Consider the following 21,690-nt stretch of genomic DNA (forward strand, 5'->3'; position numbering starts at 1 on the left):
TGTGCGTTCGTAAACACTGGCAAATGAGAGCCGACGTCAAGTTACACAGCAACAACTGAGAACACAAAATTCAAGTGAGGACAAAAATCTGGTCCTCAGTTGAATTTCACCTTAGAAATGCTTAAAATCATGCCATAAACCATATATGTGAAAATTGGTGCATGGACCAGTTGGAAGTATTTTTCCGTTTTGTGTATGTTGTGTGTGTATAATTATCAGCCCGTCAGCATGGCGGTATACACACCACGAAGGGTAACACGCATGCGCGGGTTAAAACGGAAGTTTACATTCTATCTGGATCATTTAAGCGCTTGAAAACATACAGATATCAAGGACGATCAATGTCGCGTAAAAAGATAAAGGTAAGTATTATTTGTTTTGGTTTTTAAAAAATATTTTATAGTGTGTGTTATTTAAATATGTTAAGGAATTTATTCAACAAACGGAAATTTACATCCATACTTGTTTTTTCGATTAAATTGAATCATACCTTCAGTTACAAATACAGTGCAAGAAGCCGTGTATGATCGATACAAACTGGTATAATGGTAAATTATTTCCAACAGTATAAGTCAGTATTTACTTAAAATCGTTAATATTATACATGTACATAAACCATCACATACAATTTCATACAACTAACTAAAGACGTCACAACAAAAATTGCTCATTATCCTCTATAGGCATCAATATTAACAGCCATTGTCTTTGCAGGATGATCATTGTATTCATTTATTACATACAGACGATGTGCAATTTTCAGAGCAATATTAATTAATGTGTTATCAAACGAAAAGCTAGATATGCACAATAAATGTGCCATACAAATATTAATTGCATGGCGTTAAAGAAAATATCCAATGGCATGTAAACATGAAATCAGCAAGTACTGGGGACGTGTAAAGGAAAATAAAAGCAATAATTTCATTTTAATTAAGAAGTTGCTAACCTAGCTATTATGACATGAAAACGTGTTATAACCATTATAGTTTTTGAAGTAGTTTGTACTATGTAAACACAATATATCAACATCATTTTCCCCCAACACCCCTCCCTTAAGTAAATTTTAGATCCGCGCCTGTTTGCATATCATTACATCATGCAACTTATATATGAAAAAATATGATATCCCAGAAAGTTGTCCTTTTTTAAATGAAAATATATCAACGAATCAATTTAAGCTATAAATGCACAATCAATATAACATACCAATCGCAAGGCGTAAAAGATTATTAAATGAAAAGATACCAACGAATTTAATACACACATATAAATATAAAGACTCAACAAAAAAACCCACATTGTAACCGCTGGCAATTGGAAAAAAATGAAGGCATTACAATTAGCGTCAATTATCAAAATTTAATTATGTAATGACTATAAGTATCCATCATCATATTTTTTGAGAAATATATCGTTGTGTATGATTTTAATTTTTGTGATTGATTATTTGTGGTGTATCTTCTCGTCTGAGGCTTTAACTAGGGTTTTAATGCGTACAGTTTTTTTTAAACACAATTTAAATAAATCATGACTTACCTTTAATGTTACAGTTTAATTTATATTACGTTTAATAATATTGCTGTTTTCATTTTTATCTGTCTAAACATTTGCATAAATATAATAACATGTGCTTTAATAAATTATATTATGCCAGGCGCGGATTCCACTAAAAAAATAAGGCCGTGAAGGATCGTAGCGGCTACGTGGGGCTACGTACATGTACATGTAGCAGCTACGCTGTTGAACAGAAATCTAGACAAGCCGCTACGTGGATATACCTAGCTTACATTTTTAATGCTAAGCATCAAACTCGAAATTGCTCCCTCAGTTACCACTTTGTACCAAACTTGATATTTATCCTATTTAGTTATATTTAGTTCATATGATAAGTTATTATGAATTTTAACTTGTACTGTACGTTATATTTCCGCTTGAAATTAACAAAATATGTCGGTTTATTAAGTGGTTGGCTGAATTTAAAGACCTAGCGGCTAGGCTGGTAGCCTATAGTAATGTTCAATATACCTAGATATCCATATATATCCATATCCATATGTTCATTCGCCCTAAAACGCGTTCGCCCTTTGACGCCGTTCGCTCTAATTTCCGTTCGCCCTGAAATGTGTTCGCTCAAGGCCCGTTTGCAATATTAAAATATAATTTTAAAGCGATTTTTTGTAAATAAAGTTTCAAATTATATAAAATAAAAAACCGCATTCAGTGGATTCAACACATATTATAGTGTCCAGATTAACCTACGTGTAGCTGCATGGCCAACTTAGAAGATTAATTATTAATTATAAATAAGATTCTTTTGATAAGATTAGGGCTATAAAAACTTTTATTCTGAATCAAAAAAGCCGCTGCTCGTATCCTCATTGGATTAAATTGTTTTCAAAACAAAGCGAACATATAGAAAAAAGCTTTCCATAATTTTCAGTTTAAATTATTAACCATTAATTAACATTATCCACTGTTAAAATAATTACGTCTTAAACATTTAAAAAAAGAATACTTTGATTTCAGTTAAAGTCAGTTATTTAAAGAAAATTTAGTTTTACTGAACAATTGTAAACATTGTTAACGGAATTAAAAACATAACATCGATGATAAATGTTGGATGAAAAAGATAGAAAAATGAAAACTTCTTTATTTTCTTTAACTGACTTTAATTGAAATCACAGTATTATTTTTTTTTTAAATGTTTAAGACGTAATTATTTCAACATTGACAAGCAAAAAAAAAAACACGTTAAAATGCCTATTTTGTTGATTTGCACCCCCTCCTCCCTCGAACGAACCCGATACCTTTTTTGCGCATGCGTTAAGGATCATCAAAATGGCGAAAGTTGACTGCTTGTCATCTTTCCAACTAGTAAACACTACGTACGAAACACCTTACAATACCTTTTGCAGCTAGAGCCGTTGGAAGGTATTTATCCTTATGTTTGCCTGTGTGAAGGGAGGTTTAATCTATTTTTGCCGAAACGATCGATTCGGTAGGGGTACCATCCTGTCATGGGTCCTGCATGAAGTCCACTCGTTGACGTTGAGAGGATGTACCCAATCCTTCGTCGTTTTTAAACCCTCTCTCTCTCTCTCTCCCTCTCTCTCTCTCTCTCTCTCTTTCTGCTTTTGACGAAGCTCCCACTGGACACATTGAAACATTGAATGTTGTGATGCTCTAACCGTCAGGATTTGTTATACACAAATCCTTGGTGTAAATTAAAAAATAATGTTTGAAAAAAATTAATTTTTAGCTAAAGAAGAAACCCATTTTCACAATAATGAGGCTTATTGTTATTTCTTGCATAAACCCTTGACAAAAGTTGAGCTCATGAGACAGTTATTACACCATCATTAAAAATAAAACACCCAATGAAATCGCAGCGTCTATTTGTTCTTTACATTGTTAAAGTTTAAAGGCCGAACATTTTACAAACGCCCCCTTTTTTACCTATACAAACTTCAAAATGATGCCGATTGTCAATCAAGTTTGAACGATAGCACCCATTTCAATGGACGTGATCGTCCGAGCGTGACCTGGCCAGGTCCGCTGATTTCTGTTTGCTAGCAATTAACAACGTTATCTTCCATCACGTATAAAAAAGGGGAATTAAAATTGAACTTTTAACATTACCGGTATAAACATTGTTTTATAGAAAATAAAAGTCAGTACGGTAATTGAAAATATGCAATTTATATTTGTATGTGACCTACTAAATTCCACGAAGATGCATAAGCAGTTCCATAACATGTAAAAAAAAAAAAAAAAAGAAAAAAAAATTTAAACAATCTTATGAGCTACTAAAGCTGTATTTACTGGAAATACACTCAACTAGAACTTTTTGCACGAAAACGTCACTAAATGGAAAACGAACTCCAATAATACTGTCATCGTAAAAGGGCTGAATTTACATTCCACATTCCTAATATATAGTGGTTTGAATTCTTATACAATTATATTTATTAAAATTGACTTCCTAAACAATGTCAAGTGCTAAACACAATGTACTGAGTTACATTTTTAGAGCAGAATTAATTTAATGATTTTTTTAGATTGTACTTTACACACGTGTAATTCGGACAATGCATAACATTTCCATAAAAAATTGCTTCATATCATTAGAACAACAACATATTCAAACTAAGACCAATTCTGACTGATTAATTATTAATATTATTAGTCCCCTACAGGTTTTCACCGGAGGGGACTATAGCTTTCCTCTGCGTCCGACAGTCCGTCCGTCTATCTGTCTGTCCCACTTCAGTTTTCCATACTTTTTTTCTTTATGTGTTTGAGGAATAATATGAAATTTGCTGAACAGCTTCAAAATGTCAAACTACAGATCAAGATTACACTTTTGTAGCGTCTGGTTGACATATTTTCGAGAATTTTTTAATGTTCGGGTTCGATATTCTTCATAACAGTGCATTGTTTTCACATTTTCCACAAACCGGTAGGGGACGTGTATTGCTTATGCAATACTCTCAGAATGCTTGTTTCCTGTGTATTAATTCGCTTCTTGTGTTTAATGATTAGCAGCGTTCACGACCGCTGGTAGACTGCAAGCCCCGGAGGCTTCTACACCTCTAGAAATTAAGCCCCGCCCTCACCTGAGATTTACCACGCGGTAAAAATGTGCAGCCTTTAAGGACAGTCAAATGGTATAAACATTATTATGTTCCCCCACCCATAACTACTATTTAGACTCATCTATAAAAGTTATCTAACAGTTTCTTGTTATTCGACAGAATGATAAGGGTTTTTTTCTGTTTACTTTTATGATCATCAGTTTAAAATTTGTGATTATACACAGAGAAAACTGTTTTATAAACTACTGGGATTTACTATAATCTCTCAATCTTTGCAGTGTGGAAAACAGTAAACAAACAAAATAATGGATGTGCTTTAGCATATTGAAAACCATGTCAAGAAAAGATCGAAAAAGAGTTAATCCCATTGAAGAGTCAAGGAAATGGAGTGAAAAGAATATTGATCCACCAGGATTTAATATAAGTTTATTTGAGAACAAAGGTAAGGAAAAATTTTTGAATTGCCCTAAATTAAACTTCTGAATTTTGTTTGGAGACCAATCTAGTTGGTATTATTCCTCTATTGTGAGTTAAATATTTCATGAATCCTATTACTTTTGCGTGCTTCATGGTTATCAACAGGTATTACTCCATATTATCAATAAATTCTGCTATATGGCCCGCTGATAGCTGCACAAATATATATACATTAAATTTAAAACCAAGGAACTTCATTTTCCAAGGAAGTACATGCGTAATATTGAATAAAAAATTCAGTTGACTACTGTGGATTCATCATTGTGGAAGAACATTTTCGGTATTAAAATTTTCACAGAAGATGTTCCTAAATTAGTTTAAATAGTCCAAAACCATGTGGAACTTTTTGTGTGCAATAAATATACAATTTTTGCATGGGTGGAACTGTAGCTCTACGGTCTGTCAACCTGAATTTCACGTGGAGCTACTGTTCTGCAAAAATACAAAAATTTTCTTTTGTACAAATTCTTTGACATGATATCAGTGCAATTCATCTAATAGTATATACATGTACATATGACAATAACATATAAATTGAAATCAACAATTTCTTTATAATTTCCATGTATAGCTTCCTGTACGCTTATATTATGTATTATAGGCAGAGGAGTCAGAACAACTGTCCGCAGAAATGCAGGCGACTTTTTGTTAGTGTATACAGGAAAGGTTATAACAAAGAAGGAAGGTGAGAACTTGGAAGAAGGGTTCTCATCTGGCTACAGATTTTGTTTACAGAGATTTGTGGTAAGTGTCTAGATTCTCATATGAAATACTTTTTTGTTTTCTTACGTACCTAAATATATGGATATTGGTTTAATGCCAGGTCATGGCTTAATCAAGTATAGCTAAACATATTTGGCTGGTTTTATGGTGGTAGTCAAGGGTTCCAGCAGTTGGAAAATTCAACATTCAAAGATTTTAGAAAAGTGAACACCTTGTACTAATTATTTGTATGGACTAAATAATGTTGTCACAGAAATAGCTGTCATTTCTCTTATGGTAATTAATTTAAAACATATTTTTCCATCACTGAATCTCGCAAAGACAAATGAATCTATTTACAACTTTTTTTACATCATCCCAGAGGGAAGTCAAATTACATACTTTATTCCTGTGCACTGTTTGAATCCTAAATAAAAATCCCCTATCTGTTATACTACTCTGGCTCCAATTGATGACTATCTCAGATCATTAGCTTCAATTAATCTATATATTGATAAACTAGTTCCATTTCTACATCACTCTAACTCTATAAAAATCTAAATGGGCCTAAAGAAAAAATAGGTTTGTTTCCGCTTTCCCAACCGACCCTGAAAAATACTGCCATCTCAAAACTTTTTTTTTGCCATTTTTCAGTGAGGGTGTTAAATTTTCGGTTTTTTTTCAGATCATCTATTTTTTAAAAATTGAGTCAGAGAAACGTTTGGACAAGTCTGTTTATTGCATCAATGTTGAAAAAACGCTTGAAATTAAAAATGGCAGGACATTCTGCAAACAATAGCACCCATGCAAGGCTCCGATTATCAAAAGCTAACTCATAAAACTTGACCACTCTAGACGTTAATTTGCTTCATTCTTAATTACCCTAACACGTACAGCTTGAATTGTCTGAATAACGCATTCTAAAATCACTATAATAATTACAACTAATACCCTAAAATTTACTCCTCATCACATACATGAAGAAACATCACAACTACTAGTATACAACAGTCTGCATAATATTATAATGAGAGTGTTGTGTTGTGCAGTACTATGCTTATATATAATAATCAGGAATTATTTGCATGCACTTGCTTCTTGTTTGTGTGACAGAGAAAGAAAAAATATAAAAACATTGTCATCTATCTGAAATGCATGTTAGGCCTTACAGTACTTATTAATAAGTACTGTAAGGCCTAACATGCATTTCTGATAGATGTATATATTTTTAAATGTTTAACATGTCTTAAAAAAAATTAATCTGTAATAGTTTACACAAGCCTATATTATTATTATATCTTTGATTTAAACAAAGGCTCTATCCAACTTTTTACTAAAGAAAATGAGTTCATGTAGTATTATAAACATATATTTTGGTATGAATCTTTTAGTAATTAATGGAAGCAATTAATTTAACTCGATCATTTATAGTGTTGATGCATCAGAAGAAGATGGTAGATTGGGAAGGCTTGTGAACCATGGGAGCAAGAAAGAGATCAACTGCAAAATGAAATTAATAGGGGAAGTGCTATGTCTTTTTGGAACCAGGTATTTACAAAATAATTTTGCCTGTTTACCGTGTACTAGGCTTACTGGTACTGAATTAATTATCATGATTAGGCCAACATTTTTTTTATTTTTAAGTTTATGAACCCAAAAGTTTTAAGTCCCATAGGAGGAGAAAATGAAAACAAAAAAATATTTTTTCAATACATTATCAACATTATTCTGTCATGTACATTATATAAGTTTCACTGAAAAGATTTCTTATAACTGTGGTATTTCTCAACTTGGTAAACATATTGAGTAAACATATATGGAAACAGGCTCTGTATATTGTTGAAGCACATTGTCAAATTTTTGTGGGGTTGAAATTTCGTTGTTTTATAGCAAAATAATGTTTTATTGAGATTTAATTTCGTCATTTTAAGAATATCTTAAATGTTAACTATCTGGTTTAAAATTCTCATCTCCCCCTTGGCAGATTTAGTGTAATTCATATAATGCCATATAGCATGCAGTTATTGTTCTTGAAAAAACACAGTAGTGTTTATAATGGCAACAGCAATACAGCATCACTTTAAAGTATGTCACAACAAATACCGAAAATAAATTTCTCTTCAGCTCATCCTGTAGGTGCAGGAAGTAATAGATAACTTGAGATACATGGTAAAAACTGCCAAATGTATATATCTTCCTCAAACTAATTTTTCTGGATTCGTGCAATAAAAGCATGCAAGTATCACTTTGCGCCACCGTTACTGTGAATAAGCTGAATAAAATGAACAATTTGATTGGATGCCCTGAAAAGTCATTATTAATAAGCAAGTTATGTTGAAGCTAAATCTGCCTAGGGGGAGGTGAGAATAATGAATCCGACATTTGGCTAGCGAAGATGCTATGTCTTCCATGTTATGGTATTTTGATATCATTTCAAACTGGTCTAAAGTGGTAACAATTAAAATGTTAACAATATATCAACTCAATTTTTTTATCGGTAAATTATAGTATGTGTAGTAACATTGATGTCCATTCTAAAGGGGCATTATGTTGCATGAAATTTGATTGTATTATTTGACAAACAGTAACCAATCATAATGAATGTCTTATACAGAAATATGTTCACTAATTTTGAATTGAATTAAATCAAAATTGATCTAGAATGAACCGAATATCAAAATTAATTTTGTCGTGAATTGTAATGCATTTGTATCATGATATTTCACCCCTATTGTCCTTATACATGTTATACCCTGTCAACAAGTGTATAATGAAATGTACTTATTTAAATAATTTAAAGTAATTGGTTACAAAACTTTAGTTGACTATCAAATTTTACTATTATTCACAACAGAGATATATATGAGGGAGAAGAGCTATTATATGACTATGGACTCAAGTTTTATCCATGGAATTCTAAGGTAAAGTGAAAATTTGCTTTTAAAAGTTGGATTTTGATAACTTATAGGTAAATCCTCCATCACGAGGAAGCGGGTGTCTGGCATATTCTTTAAAAATAAATAGTCAGATTTTGTATTATTCATTGAATGCAAATCAATTTATTTAGGAGAAAACAAAACCTAGTAAGTCTAGCTTAAATTGTAATATTACAGTGGTCTTTATTACTGACAACATTCCTTTTTAGCTCACCGAGACGAAGTCAAGGGGAGCTTATGCTATACCCCCGGCGTCAGCGTCCGGACCTGGTTAAAGTTTTTGTTGCAGGTCCTGTATCTAAGCTATTACTTGTCCTATCTTCACTAAACTTGCATGGATGATGCATATTGACCTACTTATGGACCTGAAAGACTCGGATGCTGAATCTTGGTCCTAAATTACAGATGCTGAAGGAGGTTAAGGTTTTTGGAGCAGGTTAAAGTTTTTGTTGCAGGTGCCCTTTGATAGCAATATCTAAGTTACTGCTGGTCAGTACTTCACCAAACTTGCATGGATGGTGTGTCTTATGATACTGATGCACCAGACAGGCTTGAATGCTGAATCTGAGCTATAGGTTTCAGATGCTGGAAGTGGTTAAGGTTTTAAGAGCTGGTTAAAGTTTTTGTTGCAGGTGCCCTCTGAAGATAATTTCTTAGTTACTACTGGTCCTTACTTCACCAAACTTGTATGGTTGGTGCGTCTTATGATACTGATGCACCTGACAGGCTTGAATGCTGAATCTGAGCCATAGGTTTTTGGAGCTGGTTAAAGTTTTTTGAGCAGGTGCCCTCTAATGTTATGTCTTAGCTACGCCTATAGTCATAACTTCATCAAACTTGTGTGGATGGTGCGTCTTATTATACTGATGCACCTGAATGGCTTGAATGCTGAATCTGAGCCATAGGTTTCGGATGCTGGAGGAGGTTAAGGTTTTAAAAGCTGGTTAAAGTTCTTGAAACAGGTGCCCTCTGATGATGATACAGTACAGGCAACGCGGATCCCGTATTGGCCCGCGTTACCGTCACGGTATTTTTATCGGTCCCGCGATACACCATCGCGGGTTTTGATCGCGGTATGGTTTGCGACCGTGATGACACCGCGACGGTGTGATTTACCGTTATTCCTGCTACTGCTTGTTGTTGTTACAGTGTACTTTACCTGTACTGTACATTACAGGCAATGCGGGTCGCGTAAATCCACGTCAAATATGCTACTTCAGATTTAAGCATTAACAGCTGCATTGTAAAACAATTCTGGTCCATATTATTATAAAATTAATAAATTATAATTATGAAATAGAATTTCATGAAATCGGAAACTACATTCGAATTACAACATAACATGATTATTACGCTGTTTAATTTTGTGATGTGTAAGTAAGAACACATATCTTTGTATTTGACGTGCTTATTTCAGTTATTATTTCTATTAGTTGAAAATCCTGTTTTTATAACAATCTTAAAATTGAATATTTTCATTAGATGAATTCGTATCAATGCAGAGCATTTTCATCTTCTCATTTTATAAGTTGACACGCATAGCGCCGTAAACTGTCAATACATGTGTATGCTTTAAATTGAGAAAGAAATGGGCAAATGTCAGGAATCAACTAACAAATCTATTTTTCCATTCAATAATAAAATCATCATTCATATATAAAGTTGGTGCTGCGTTAAAGCACATGGAATCATAACGTGTTATGTCAGCATGCGTTTCCTGTGTATACATATAAAGTTTAAGTCACGATCATTTTCTGTGTATACATGTAGTGATTAACAAACTCAGGGTAGAAAACGACATGCCTTGAGGGTTTTCACACCTATTCACGACAAAAGAAAAAGTCTATATCGCGTACGGCTTTGTCTAATCGCACAACACCTTACAGGAGAGAGAGAGAGAGAGAGAGAGAGAGAGAGAGAGAGAGAGAGAGAGAGAGAGAGAGAGAGAGAGAGAGAGAGGCGTTTAGGCATAATTTAACGTACACTTATGTGAAATATACTAATATCCAATACTAAATATTCATAAAATTAGTATTCATAAAAGAATATGGTACACTGTGATTGAATCCATCATGCAATTTTAGATTTGAGTCCACGTGCTGCACCTGTCAATCAAATCAGTCCGCTAGCTCTACCACGTGTTCCCTCCATGATAAAGTTTCGTTCTATTAGTTTTATTTTTAATAAAGAAAATAAGAAGTATGTCTAACAGTTAAGTTTTTTTACAATGTTCGTGATGCATGATATACTGTGTTTGGAAAGTTTAATTCGTTGTGTTTTTTCTCTATCTCTCCTTTAGTTTATAATGGAGGTTTTTTGCGGGAAGGAACATCTTAAACACGTTTAGCGGTTGAAGAACGCAGTTAAATAAATCAATTATTTGATATAACTATTAGTAAAATTGTTTGATATGCATGTAGAATTCTTCTTGGTCAATCGTTACACAACTTATCTACCTGCCTCATTCCTGTGTATTCTGTGCGTTCTAGCGTAGAGTGATTTCCTGTCAGTGCGATGGTTTCACACCTTTGTGTAAAACAATTGGGATTAAAGTCAAATAAAGTTAACTTCGACAGTCATAAAGCTTTGTGGTGGTAGTGGGGGGGGGGGGGGGGGGGGGAGGGGGGAGGGGGGGTTAGGTTACGGAAACGGGTTTACATATTTGTAGTAGCTTTATATTCAATAAGATTACATGTACATGCACACATAAAATGATATCAATACATTTACTGAAATGTTCAAATGTTTTTTTATCGGCATGAAATACTTTCAAAACATGTTCTTAATTTCTTTGAAATGTGTAAGAACATAAGAACGGTTTAACAACATTTCCTCTTAAAAAAAAATTATCGTTATTCTGTTAAGAGAGAGAGAGGGGGGGGGGGGGCTCGGTCGCGAGCGAACGCTAACCTCCGTCACGGCGGGTAGCTGGTACACCATCACAACATGACAAGGGATACCCACAATATCTTTCGATTACATAATTTTATGCAACTCGGGGTATCTCTAAGGCTCCTTACTCTCTATTTGTTATAATTCAGTTCAGAGAGATACACGTTAATTTGATTTTTCGCATCAAGATGGGGCGTATTCGAAGGTGGCAAAAAAGTTGATGTGGAATGGAGAGGCTGGTAGACACTCGGTATCTTCCATCTCTCGCAGCTTGGCCCTCATGTCCTGCTCACATCCAGCATGCAAGACCACAGCTCGATCGACTTCCTCAGGCCGGCCCCACTGAACGTCATACTCATTTCCACACTGAATATTCAAGTCAGACTGAGTCTTGAAGAACACACGGCTTCGCACTTAAAGATTGTCGTCGCAAACGTAACGCACTAGATAGTGGGAATCCTCGCGCAATGACACTTATAGGAACGCAACACAAATTCACTAAAACGTGAATTCACAAAAAATTGTTCTTTACACTAGAAGACCTTGTAAGAAATGAACGGAACGTGCTAAAAATACCGGGCTGGTAATTTTATAGGAAGCCCTAATTTTTAAACACTTGCTCATCATTAGTTGACACGCATGGACTTCAACAACAAACTTTATAAATGTAGGCGGACCAATTAATTGTTAAGAAAAACACAATCACACTGCGTACACATTTATAATTTTATTGGCAATTAAAATCAGTTCATGATAATTTTTAATTCAACGACCTTCTTAAAATATGATAATGGATTCGAAAATATTTTATTTGCAATTGCTGGACAAGTATTAAATTAAATACTTTAATAATTTATTTAATAGCTATGAAATAAAAGAAAAAGACTACAAGTATTTCGATTATAATCTCTGTCAAAATCTGGTTAAATATCGTCATTAAATAGAAAGAAACATGCAATTTATTTTTCATTCGGGGAGATAACTCCCGCTTGTATACGATACTTTTTTCAGCGATAATTTTACCGTGGCGGGGACAGGTAGATGATGAGTTTACCGTGATGGGAACGCGGTATACCTGTCTCACCTGGCCGATCACCTCGATGTGTTTATACCGTGACGGGGCGCGGGAAACACGGGATCCGCGTTGCCTGTACTGTATCTTAGTTATTACTTGTCCTAACTTCACCAGACTTCCATGGATGGTGCGTTTTATGATACTGATGCACGGGACAGGCTTGATCAATGCTGAGTCTGTCTAGCCATAGGTTTCGGATGCTGGATAAGGTTAAGTTTTTTTTAACAGGTCACATGTTACATAGATAATAGTACTATTTCAAACTTATATAGTTGATTAAACTGTAATATGAAAGAATCGCAGAGGAAGCTTCAGATGCAGAGCTTGATCTCCATTATCAAGGATGCTAAAAAATATATCTTAGTTATTACAGGTCCTAACTTCACCAAACTTGACTGAATGGCATCTTATAATACAGATGCACATGATAGGCATGAATGCTGAATCTGAGCCTTAGGTTGCAGATGCTGGAGGAGGTTAAGGTTTTATTGCTGGTGCCCTCTGATGATGATATCTTAGTTATTACTGGTCCTAACTTCACCAAACTTGCATTGGTGATGCGTCTTATGATACTGATGCACCTGACAGGCTTGAATGCTGAATCTGAGCCATAGGTTACGGATGCTGGATGAGGTGTAGTTTTTTGGAACAGGTCACATGTGTAATAGATGATAGCTTGCATAGTTGATTTAACTATATTATAAATGAAACGCAGAGGTTGCTTCAGATGCAGAGCCTGATCTCCATTATCAACGATGTTAAAGAAATCTCCTACCTCAATTAAACCTGCTTGATAGAAAGATGAGGTTGTTGTTAAATGATATAACATGATTCCTATGATTAAGTATTGTATGATATGAAACACTATTGTTTAATATGATACAATATATCATATGTTATATTGTAAAAAGTTATATGATACAATATAATATTGTATCAATTTTTTTGATATTTTATGATATGATATTGTATCATGATATTGTTCTGTATAGTATTGTATTTTATGATACATTCTACTACAGTTATTGCCGAGATCAAAGAGATGCCGCGGACATTATTCTTCAATATACCACGAACGTCTCGAGTAAATTATCAGATCAGAAATACCTATTTGTCTCGCACTGATCATGGAAGTACAACTTCAAACCATAAAAAGTTTTAAAACCATGTCAATTTCACGTGTTGGTTCCAGTCAAAACAATGTGTATTGCCTCAAATCTTTATTTTTAAGAGATCAATGCGGCTGTTCCTAGGACCTCCCTGGCACATTTTCACTGCGTGTTTTTACATAAAATATATAACGTGTAGTAGTAATAATCGTATTAAATAGCCCTTAAAATATTAGGAATGTGATTCAAAGATATTTAATAAATAAGTGAATTTCAAGAGTATTAAATTCCTAAGAAAAAGTCTGTCGTCTGCATGTGATTCCTTTGATCGATGCAAATGTAAACATTACTAACAAAATCGTTGGGGTTACACGGAACAGCCGTCAAAATGACCTAGATCATCTCTCTATAGGAGAAACGATCTGTAGAAATACTGGGCTGTTAGTAGAATAGAAATAAAGTTCTTGTTTTCGTGAATGTTGCAGGATAACCTCCTCGGTCTCGAAATGTTGTTTGAAATATAAAAGCCTCGGCTAGCGCCTCGGCTTTTATATTTCAAAACAACATTTCTCGACCTCGGAGGTTATTCTGCAACATTCATGAAAACTCGTACTTTATTTCTTAATCCATGAATATCCAAGATCATAAAGTATGATTTTCATATAATATGATAAACTTTTAAGGTGGTCTCATAAAGGTGATGTCTCATAAGGGTGCATGATGCCTCGTCTCGGTGAGCTTTGTAATCTGTGATTACCTATGTTTTTATATTCTAGGAACATCTGCATTTTTTGCAGAATTATTGGTTTTTTCGTATTGTTTTACTTTTAAATTTATTTACTAACCAGTGAGATGCCCCTAATTCAAACGAGAGGGGGATATACTGTTTTATCCATCTGCTGTTTGTTCATCTGTATGTTGGTAACACATTTCTGTCACATTCTTCTTAAATTGGCAACTATTATTTATACAGTTGCTTGAGATTTTAACACACTAATTGTATAGGCATATGACATACATGTATGGTGGGAGTCGTTTTTGTACAAATTAGATGTCACTTTCCTATGAAATGACAAATGTATTCTTAGACTTGAATTTAAAATAAATTTTCAATACAGTTTTCTCAGAAATTGCTCATCGCAGATGCGAGAGATTTTAACACATGTACTCTTTGTTTAGTGGTAGGCATTCCATTTAATGGGATTCATTTTTGAGCACATCTAATGTCCACTTTCTGTTACATTATGACTGTGTTTATTTTGTATATATTCACATCAGGGTGGGGTATAACTAGTGAGTACAGTGTATTGACTCGCAGATTTCTTGTTGTTTTAGACAAACCATCTGCCCCTAAGGGACCATTCAGTGTGTCCAATCTCACTGCTTCATCTGCTGACTTGAATGGAAGCCAACAACAAAAGATAACGGTTCTCCAGTCACAGGCTATGTTATTGAGTCCAGACCTAGCACCAGAGCAAGATGGAGCAAAGTGGCCAAGATGGATGACAACACCACCAAATACTCTCCCAAAGACCTCATTGACTATCTGTTCAGGGTGTCTGCTGTTAATGAGGAGGGACAAGTCTCACCACTAGAGACCAAAGAACCTGTGAGATTTAAGAGGAAGATAGGTAAGAGCTTACATATGTTGAAATGTATGATTAAGTGTGTAAGATAATGTATGATTACTGGTTAAATATCTTTGTTTCTCTTTAGATGTTCTATCTTCACCAAGACAAGTCAAAGTGTCTAAACTTGGTACCGATTTTGTGACACTGGATTGGAAATCACTGTCTTCAGATGGAGGCTCCAAGGTGACAGGGTATGTGGTGAAGCAGAAGAGAGGCTCTGATGGTGACTGGGAGGAGGTGGTCACTCTAAAGGCCATTGAGACGTCTTACAAGGTCCCCAAACTTGATGAAGACCAAGAGTATTTCTTTTCTATAACTGCCCTGAACCAGAACGGACAAGGAGAAACCTATGAACTGGACACGTCTGTTGTTCCAAAGAGACCTCCAGGTAAACTTGAGCTAAAACTCATTGTTTAAGCACTTCATACACTGTATTTACAAAGCTTAGTGTATGAATAAGGCTAACCAAAGTTTTGTATTTACATGATCTTTGATTAGGTCTGCCTGACTCTGCCATCAAAAGCACTGGGTTTATTTAGTCTGTAACAATGCCATTTCATGAAAACGTTTTCAATACACATCATGTATTTTGAGTTCTTTGATTTTTTTCTGTTGTTGAGATTTCTTTTCAAATGCATATAAAAAAATGTATTTTATGTGCATTTTCAGAAAAAGCGTCGCCACCGGTTGGTCCAGTCATACTCTCAGACATTCAGAAAACCTCTTTGGTGTTAGCCTGGAAACCCAGCAAGAATGATGGCAGATCTCCTCTAACAGCTTACTATATTGAAATGAGGGACCCTAATAATGGATCCTGGTCTGCAGTCACCAAAGTGACCCCAGACATCACCAGCTACTGTTTCTTATGATTTTGTTTTAAGATTGTCTAGAAATGGTGTTTGGAACTGGAGATGAAGAAGATCCCCCAAGCAAAGAACTTAAAAAGCAAAGAGGTATTTGTCTGAATTAAAACAGAAAGTAAATGAAAAACTAAAGTATAAGCTTCTGCCATACAAAATAGCCACGCAGAGAGTAATGCATGTTTATGTATTTTTGAAGCTGGGTTTTATGTCAATATGTTATTTGATTAAGGCAGTTGAACTTGTAAGTTGTAATTTGTTGTGTTACTTCCAGGTTTTAAAAGAATAAGTGGAAAAAGAAAACCTAATGAACAGCAGCTGAGAAAGCAGCAGTTAAGAGGCAAATGGGCCAGTTTTTAAATCTAAGGACCCTGCCAAAAAACATGACTGTGACCTGGCTCTTCAAAAAGAAGAGAGTTTGAAATATTGAACCTGGAAACAAGTCAAAGACTTTGTTAGAAATACAAACTTGAAGCTACTTAAACAGTAGGATTCAAAAATGAAATGTATGAAGTTTTTAGTGTAAATTGACTTGTTTCTATAATGAAAAGAAATTTTATAATATTCAGAACTAGAGACAGATCAGAAATGTAGTATATGTGCATTGATTTACTTGTTAGTTTTCTAGAGAGAGAGACAGAGGAGCTTTTGCTTTTGCTTTAAAAGTAATTTTTAGTATCTTTATAATGATTTTGAATATTCATTGTAATAGTGGTTGTCTTATGAAGAAATTTTTATGACAAGTAAAATAAGGCTGTAAGTTCAGCTGTTAGCCTTCATGATACACATAAACCTGATAAAAGCCTTTTTATAGTGACAGACTTGGTGTCTCATGTATATCATGTTGGACTGCCTAGTGACATGAATGCTAAAAAATTGATGAAAATAATGCCAGATCTTAGCTGTTATATACATGTATTTAATGATCTTTCCATATGAAATATTTACTACATATATGTACAATATCCTTAAGGATTTAACCATTTCATGCTCTGTTTTGCATGTACATGAAGTTAAAATGAAGGTGAATTTGGAATGATAAAGATCTACAGCAAGAGCGTAGTTGGCTAAGCTATTGTTAATTACGGTAAATGAATTCAGTCAATGTTATCTATTTTATATTAAGAATGAATTTGCTATGCTTAGTGTTCAATTAGCTCTTGTTTATATAAGAAATGTTATTAAAGTTGTATTTTGCCATTTAGTGTGATTTTCGTTTTGATTTCTTTTTCGGTCATTCTTTTTAAAACTAGTAAAGAGATGCATTTATTTATAATAATTTTTTGGTATAATAAAGTTTTGGGGATATTATAAGGAATCACCTTGTCTGTCCGTCTGTCTGTGCAATCATTTAGGTCCATATCTTTCTAATGGAGGAACATTACAATTCCCCACTTCACACAAAGGTTGCTTACAACCTGAGGGTGTGTTGTGATCTTGACCCAAGGTCATTTGTGCAAGTACAAGATCACTGGAAAGAAAATTGTATAATTTGTGTCTGGTCTTTATCTTTCTTATGGAAAAACAAGGGAAGTCCCTACTCCATAAAAAGATTGCATATGACCTGAGGGTGTGTCATGATCTTGACCCAAGGTCGTTTGTGCAAGTTGAAGGTCACTCCAAAAAATTGCATAATTCATGTCTAGGCCATATATTTTGTAATGGATAATGATTAGAAGCTGAAACTTGGCACATGGATTGCCTGTGACCTGAACATATCTCATGACCTTGAGCTTTTCTCATTTGTGGTTCAATGTTACTGGAAGGAAAATGGTGTATCCATTAATTAAAACTTTTTGATCAAGACGAGTAAATTCTTCATTAATACATTAGGCTTTTAATACCCCGCAACTTTGGTAAATCATATTTACCGAGTTTCTTCCCATATTGAAACTGCCGTTACTATTCCATAACATTATATGATTGCCTAAAATGTCCTGCTTTTGTTACTATACCCCAGGGGTGCGTTTTACTACAGAACTAGCGACTAAGTCGTAAATCTGTTAAGTCTCACAAAATGAATCTCGACAAATGGAATTGTTACGTTAACACTCCTGTCAAACAGTTTCAATATTTTAGGTACAGTGTATTTTTTTCTGGCATTAACTTAAAATTCTAAATAAATTTTGCATTATGTGCATTTTTAATTTTGGTCATATTTTTTAAGTTCTTTTGTTAAGCGCAGCCTTTTATATTTTTGTGTAGAACAGCAAAAAAAAAATTCATAGCGGGAGTTATCATTTGTGAGCTTGCTCAAAGTATCGCTAATTTAACATGAAACTGTCATGCGATCAACTATATATCAATGCGTAAATTACAAGAAATTTAGAGATTACGTAATAAAATTTGTATTGTTTATAGGCAGATGACGACCTATTACAGACTCTAGTCTCGTAAGTTTTGCCCCACGTTTTAATCTAAGTTAAAGGAAATCTTTTATGAAAATATAAATATTTACAAACATGTACATGTATTATGAAAAAAAGTACTTGGGCTTACAAGATAGTGCAGATGCCCATTGGTTTAATCACAAAATGCAATTTTTAAATTTCTATTTAGATTCACTTCTATAAATTCAATTGCAAACCTCTAGGCTCTTCTGTGGATTAAAAACTGTAACAGTATTAATAATAATAACCACATTTTAATGTGCATGGTCACAGCTCGGCTGGGTAAAGATCAAATAACCATTTTTTAGGCAAAATTCTTTTTGCCTGTGTGTGTATGTGCAATGAAGTCCTCATTTGTCCGCGTGTGTATCAAATTGGCCTTATTTGACTGTGAGTATATTAAAGTCCCCATTTGACAATTTGTGTATCAGTTTGAGCTCCACCCATGACTCCATGAGTGATCATAAAGTTACGCATGTTTATGTCAAACGAATTAAATCGACGCTGTCGATCAAACCGGTACTTAAAATGCCTGTACATGTTGTACATGTACTTTTCCAGCACACAATAGAAAAACTATTCCGGAAAAATAAGTTAACTATAGGACCAAAAGATAAGCCATGGTTTGATTCAGCTTTGCGTAATGAAATTACATGTATAATAAGAAAAATCTTCTAAACGTCAACAACAACAACCCCCCCCCCGTCATTTGCAAAAGAAATTAAAGATTTTCTACACATTGAGGTTTTTAAATTCTTACTTCCATGCAGTGTAATAACACATTGCCTTGATTAATATAGCAGGGGTATGTTGTTTACATCGATTTCTCATTGCTCATTTTGAGAGCCTGTTTTCTACATGTATATGAGCGCATTTATTTTAATGTTTCAAGTTTTCGTAAATATGGTTAATGAAACAGTTACATTAATCATTCACATCCATGGAATAAATTGAAACAGCCGTGCGTTCATTTGTTTTTTATTTAAAAAGTGCAAAATCTTGTGTGCGTGTCTCTATTAGGTGCCTTGTTTACGAATTTCAACCCGTCTTGCCCTCAAGAATAACAATCACGTGCACGTGATTCAACTCTATTCACATTCACGCTTTTAGCATACCTATTCCACATCGTGATCGAAAATCAAATCACGTATGTCTCGTCAAAATCCTTTTTGTGGGTGCAGTTTGATGCATTGGACAAGGAGGACCCTATCAAATATTGGTACTGCCAGTTCAAGTCTGGAGCACGCTTAGTGAGCAGCTGTGCGCATGTTGCATAAGTACGCATGCTGCATCAGTACTGTGGTACACAGAAATTCAGAGACATGCAATGTACTTCAGAGTCAAATTATGCCCGTTAGTTTTCTGGACTGTACCTACACTGATTTTTTAGAAGTGATAATACTGATATTCAATTACAATTTTTTAAAACGATTTATTCCCTATACAAAGAGCGTAGTTCAATTTAGCCGCATATTTGTCGGAACACTCAGATTTTTCAAAATTATATGCTTAATAAAATAAATTCTAGAAATTCACGGAAGTATAATAAGATCTAATTATCTCTAAAGAAAAAGGGGTTCTGTAAACTATGGAAAATATTGTATCCATTGTCAGGCGTTCTGTTTACATCTTCGATTTGCATTTTAAGCGTACAATTTAATCCAACGAATTATTTGCCGTTAAATAATTTCAAAGACATCTCGTAAGTCAAGCAGTAAAAACAAAATCTAAATTTCTATTATACTCTGTCGGTCTCAAGCTTAAAAAAGGTGAGGTGGGTTTTAGATTGCTTTCTTTGGTATCACTTAAAGAAATGATACATGTATACACCTCGAACACACGCTAAATACTCATGCATACTTTTCGCACGCTCGAATGACGCCCCGCCTTTTTATTCAAATAATACAATGACCTACATAGCCGTAACGGCTAAGTTTGCACTGAAGTATACAATTTTTGTGATCGGCTTCGGTCGATCACAGTGCATCCGGCAAACTTAACTATCTGCGCATACATAACGTCTCGCGCTACTTTATTAACTATATGCTATGTCAGCTTCGTATTAATCCTTATTCGATACTTTTATAACTAAGAAACATTATTTTGATGCATTTATCTTGACATTTAAACATTAATCAATTTACACAAAACATTTATCAAGTTATACACAATGATTCAGAATTTCACTAAATGTTTATATTTCTTTCCATGCGTAAGCCGAAGCACGACCTTGCTATTTCGGACCCCCCCCCCCCCCCCCAAAAAAAAATATAAAAAATATTGGCGTTTAAAAAAGGGAAAAGATCGCAGTGTTTAGAGGATTCATTCTTTGCAAAGAAATTCGTGTATGAAAAGACATTGTAAGAAAACTATGATTTTTGTTATGTTATTATACAGCATAACATTTAAGCCGCATTATGTTCTTTAATAATTCTTTTATAAGACACTAAGTTCAAAATAAGAATAAGATTTAAAAAAAACCAACATGAATCCAAAGGAAGGAGGATCGCTCTTCTGCCTTCGACTTTCACTCTTTCTTGTATACTCGAGCTTTGCGGTCGCATCTTTGCAATATCGCAAATTCATACCCGCATGAATCACCAAAGTAAGCATTTTATTGTTTAAGTTAAGGTGGTATGAGGCACCTGGCGATATTAATGTGAATAAAAGTACATTATAATCAAAATGCTTTCATCGGTTTAGAATTTTTAAATTGTACAATATTTGCCAATACGTTAATTAAATTTTTTTGGAAAGGTAAAAATTGTAAAAGCCTCGAAGGATACGAACTCATGACGTACAGATTCGCAACCGACGCTTTAATTGATTGTGCTAAGCTGTTAGGTACATACTTGTGAAAGAAAAATTATATAGAATTAAATTGAATTTTTTGTTTATTTCGATAGGAAGCACGTCGCAATATGGAGGTGTTCCATACCACCTTAAAAGAAAGATGTAAATATAACCACGCGGGTTATGTATTTTTTCTCCAATGTCGCTTCCTTCATTCCCGCGTAAAT

At 34.2% G+C, this 21,690-nt stretch overlaps 1 long non-coding RNA gene and 1 pseudogene across 1 annotated transcript; both read left to right on the top strand.

The window, feature by feature from the left end:
• Positions 1-4,157: 4,157 nt before the first annotated feature.
• Positions 4,158-17,442, top strand: LOC128163837 (uncharacterized). The gene is made up of 5 exons (XR_008240872.1): positions 4,158-4,670; positions 4,877-5,040; positions 5,677-5,819; positions 7,209-7,325; positions 16,555-17,442. It is a non-coding gene; the product is annotated as an uncharacterized LOC128163837 (long non-coding RNA).
• LOC128163827 (myomesin-1-like) lies at positions 14,484-16,378 on the top strand (annotated as a pseudogene).
• Positions 17,443-21,690: the final 4,248 nt, after the last annotated feature.

Source organism: Crassostrea angulata, chromosome 1, assembly GCF_025612915.1.
Source record: "Crassostrea angulata isolate pt1a10 chromosome 1, ASM2561291v2, whole genome shotgun sequence".
Classification (NCBI taxonomy): domain Eukaryota; kingdom Metazoa; phylum Mollusca; class Bivalvia; order Ostreida; family Ostreidae; genus Magallana; species Magallana angulata.